The sequence below is a fragment of the Arachis ipaensis genome, chromosome B10, assembly GCF_000816755.2.
Source record: "Arachis ipaensis cultivar K30076 chromosome B10, Araip1.1, whole genome shotgun sequence".
NCBI classification, from domain to species: Eukaryota; Viridiplantae; Streptophyta; class Magnoliopsida; order Fabales; family Fabaceae; genus Arachis; species Arachis ipaensis.
In genome coordinates this window covers 10392731-10396807 of record NC_029794.2, presented here as the reverse complement: position 1 = coordinate 10396807, position 4077 = coordinate 10392731, and the positions used below count along the sequence as shown (strand labels likewise).

At 28.0% G+C, this 4077-nt stretch overlaps 1 protein-coding gene across 2 annotated transcripts in view; it reads left to right on the top strand.

Moving 5' to 3' along the window:
- The window catches only part of LOC107623595, a 3364-nt gene extending 2619 nt beyond the window's left edge, over positions 1 to 745 (top strand). The window contains exon 2 of one of the 2 annotated variants that reach the window (XM_016325923.2): positions 344 to 745. The gene's annotated coding sequence lies outside the window, so the exon portion shown is untranslated. Of the gene's footprint in view, positions 1 to 336 lie in introns of both variants that reach the window. The other variant, XM_016325922.2, reaches the window with a different exon arrangement.

The following is a 4077-nucleotide window of genomic DNA, read 5'->3' as shown; positions in this document are numbered from 1 at the left end:
TTAAGAACTTAATTGGTTTATAGGGCATAGGGGGGGGGGTTAATGGCTGTGGAGTGGATAAAAGATCATCAATAACCTTAGTGTTCTTAAGAATTTCTTTGATTAGGCAATGCAGCAGTTTTTATAACTTCACATTTGGAAGTTCATTTTTCATACATAGTTGTAACATTTGAGGCTACCAATTTCATAAGAGAATTTCTCAAGTTTATGTTTGTCCTCCATATGGAAGTTTGATTGTACCTGTATGATCGGTCAAGTCTTCCACTGTTATTTTTGCTTGTTTAGATTCTGTGCCTAATTTTGCTGACTTTACCCTGAATTCTCAATGACCTATAGTGTACAGGTGGGAAATTAGTTGGACAAGAGTCACAGACTGGAGACGAATGCAATATTCTGAAAATCATGTCATTTTGACTGAGTACCTTAACAATGGTGGCTGGGAATTTTTTGGTAGTTCTGTAGTCTGTTTGTTGTTGTAAGATGGTATGGTTTTCAAGTTTCAACTTTAGAAAGTTTTCATTCAAATAGGAATAGAGTGCAGTCGTGCTACATTCAATGGCTCTAATTGGTTTGGTCATGATAGGGCCTGATTTTTGAGTTCTTAGAAAATTGTAAAATGAATACCCGGGAAATTAGTTATTGAATCCAAATTTTGAGTATCCTGATTTGCTTATTACATTATTCAGATTTCTAGCAGTTGCTTTAGATCATTGGTCCGACTGAATAGATTGGTTAAGTTTGTGGAGTTGCTTGGCCCCGTATGTGTAGCTTCTTATCCTATGCAGCGATGTGTGGAATCATGTAGGTCCTTTTCTTTAAAGGCCAAGGGTTTGTCAAGTTTCTATTTCAAGGCTTGGATAATAATCAATTCACTTGCCTTAAAAAGTGAATGGTTAAGTAATAAGTATATCTTGGGAGGTCTTATGGTTTATTACTTTTCTACATTTGTGAAGTGTTTGGTTGGAGTGAAAATGAGGTACAAGTTTTTATGAATTACTTTCTTGTGTAATTTACTCATGAAATAGGTTTCTACCCTATTTTTACCTCTTAACCAAACATTTTTATGATGCCCGGACATATGATACAGCTGTTTGTTTAATTGTTTTACATATGTTACCACACTGCACACTCTATTACTGAAAGTGCAATTTATGATGTTATAAGTGCTGAACTTTGTTGTAGTAAGCTTCCATTTTCAATGTGGACATGTCCATGACCCCTCCAAGATCATCCCATACCGCTAAATATGAATAATCATTCATATGCAAGCGATTATTATTTTCCCAAAGTCGCTTGAGTACTATAATGATAATAGTGATGAAACCCCAGGAAATGAACTAGTAATAGTGCATGGGGAAAATAAGTACGTTTTCTCAGTATTATATCTTGGCAATCGACATCTGGATATTCATTATTATAAACAAAATTGCAATAATCTTCTAATTAAAGTCGGATACAAGAAATTAACATTGACACCCAAAGAGAAACTCTTACGAATTTAAATAATTCCGCATTGTGTCCGTAGGCATTGGGACATGTTAAATGACTATTAGAATTTATTGTTTTCATTAATTAGTCATCAATATTTAAAAATGTGAGTTAAAATATGTTGTTTAATTATTAAACTAAAATAATTGAGTTAATAACTAAAAATTATGACTAAAAACAATAAATTCTAATAGTTTTCTAGGGTTTTTCTTATTTAATGACACGAGCAAGCCAGTTTGACAAGTAATTTCTTAATATTGGACAATATGTAGTTATGTATACGCTGCATATTTCTTTTATTTTACTTTTTAGAAAACTATTAAAAAATCGTAAAATTTGTTAATAAAAACGAACAAGAGAATGGAGGACGGCAACAATATGCATGTTGACAAACAAAAATAGAATGTTGATATTGTTACCAGTAATAATGTGAATATGAAGTTAATTAATTTATGTCAACTCTCTTTGCTTAGATACTGTGATTATATGCCACCAAGATGGGGGGAAACCTGAATTTGAATTCCATTTATGAGCGATAAGAAGACACGAAATCAAGAACAACACTATTCGTTAAAAGTAGTTTTCTAATTGGAGAAAAAGAGAGAGAAATGATGACCTTTTGAAGCAAAAATAAGTACATTCAAAAGCTGGCATTCTCTCCATATAATTTTTTATAATGATGAAAGGTTAGCATAGAACCGATGGTACGGTTTTTTACATATAGCTTAATTATAGTTGCTGCCACTCTGCTCTTAAAAATGACAAATGATGTAACATAAATTGGAGGAGAGAAGGCAATAGGAGAATTTCAATTCTCCGAAGAGGCATTCCTATAATTTAATGGTTAATTATAATATTATGTTATACTTTAGGAAAGTTATCCCATATACCGGTCGAAAAGTGCGGAACATGAAATTCAGCGTACGATCAAGTAGCCCTGTTAAATTTTGTTTGTTAGTGAAAAACAAAAAGTCAAATATAACCTTGAAAATGAATATGGAATGACATTAATGACCAGCTATAAATGCACAAAAGGTGTGTGGCTTCTTAAAGGGTACTGGTAGAGTAACTTTGGGAGCTTGGACTCTAACCCTTTTTGTGCCCAGTAACACAATTTTTTAAATACTTGTCTAATTTTAAAAATTTCTATTAAATTCTCTTTAATTTCTATTTAATTCTCTCTATTTTTTAATATAATATTGTATAAAAAAATTACATTACTTTTGGTTTACTTGTTAAATTTAAAAATATGAAAACACATACATTTGTCGAACTGAATTTATTTTTTTATAAACTTTTTTTTTCATTGATTTATTTATAATTTTTCATCATCATTACTATTATTCTATCACTGCCATTATCTATTGCTATTATAATTGTTACTATAATTGTTGTTGTGGTCATCATTATTGTTATTACTATTGGTTAATCGTGAACAAATTCTATTTAATTAATTAATTAATCAATAAAAATAATAATTGTGAACAATTTTTCTTTTAATTCTTTTGTAAATGCAGTCTTTTATTTAATTTGGAAAAAATAAATATTATTTAAATTATAATTATTTTTATAATTTTTTTAGGTAATCATCTTATAATAAATATATTAAGAATATGTTTAATTATTCTGTTAGTCTTTGTAATTTTATCAAATTTGTAATTAGATTTATATATTTTTTTTCAATCATGTTCCTACACTACCTTTAATTTTATAATTAAGTCTTTTTGTGTCAAAAATATTAAAATCAACGAAATATTTCCTCTAAAAAATTTCTGGTCAAAGTTCTAATTAAATTTTTAATTGTGGGTACATTCAATTTGTATAAAAATATTTCATTAACTCTAGCATTCTTATACTGGAAAGGATTGAATTACAAAATATAAAATAATATAAAAATTCAATTAAAAGAAAAAAATTTAGTAATCTAATTATAAATTTGATAAAATTATAAGGACTAATAAAATATCAAATCTTAAGAATATAGTTGAATCAAATTTCAACTCTTTTTTATATATAATTAGACTCTTAAATATGAACTCTATCAAAGATTTTTTTTTTTCGTAAATTAAAAGTTTTTTCTTATTTTTCTGTAAAAAAGAATTAGTAGTGAATTTTTTTACTTTCAAATACTTTTATTATGTGCTCTTTAAAACTAGTTATTTTAATTTTGAAAAATATTTTTTTTTGTTGTCTTTTTGTATTATAGTCATAACATATTGTAACACATACATTTAGTTTAGTTTTATAATAATATCTCTGATGTTTTAAATATATTTTAGTTTTATCTTTGACAGTTATTTTAGTTATACCTCTAAAAATATTAATATCATATAACATGACAAATTGAACTATTAGTAATACCTGAGTTTAGTACTGCTATATGTAAGTGACAAATTAGCATAACATTATGAGGTTATTAATTTGCCATTAACTATTGGTTATTACAATCTACGAGGACAAACTGACAACTTCAATGTACAAAACTTGTTAAAGGAAAAAACGGTTACATGTCTACATGCACCATCCAGTCTTCATGTTCATCCGTGTTTCATTCGCCTAATCTGATTATTTTAGGCAAAAGTAACAATC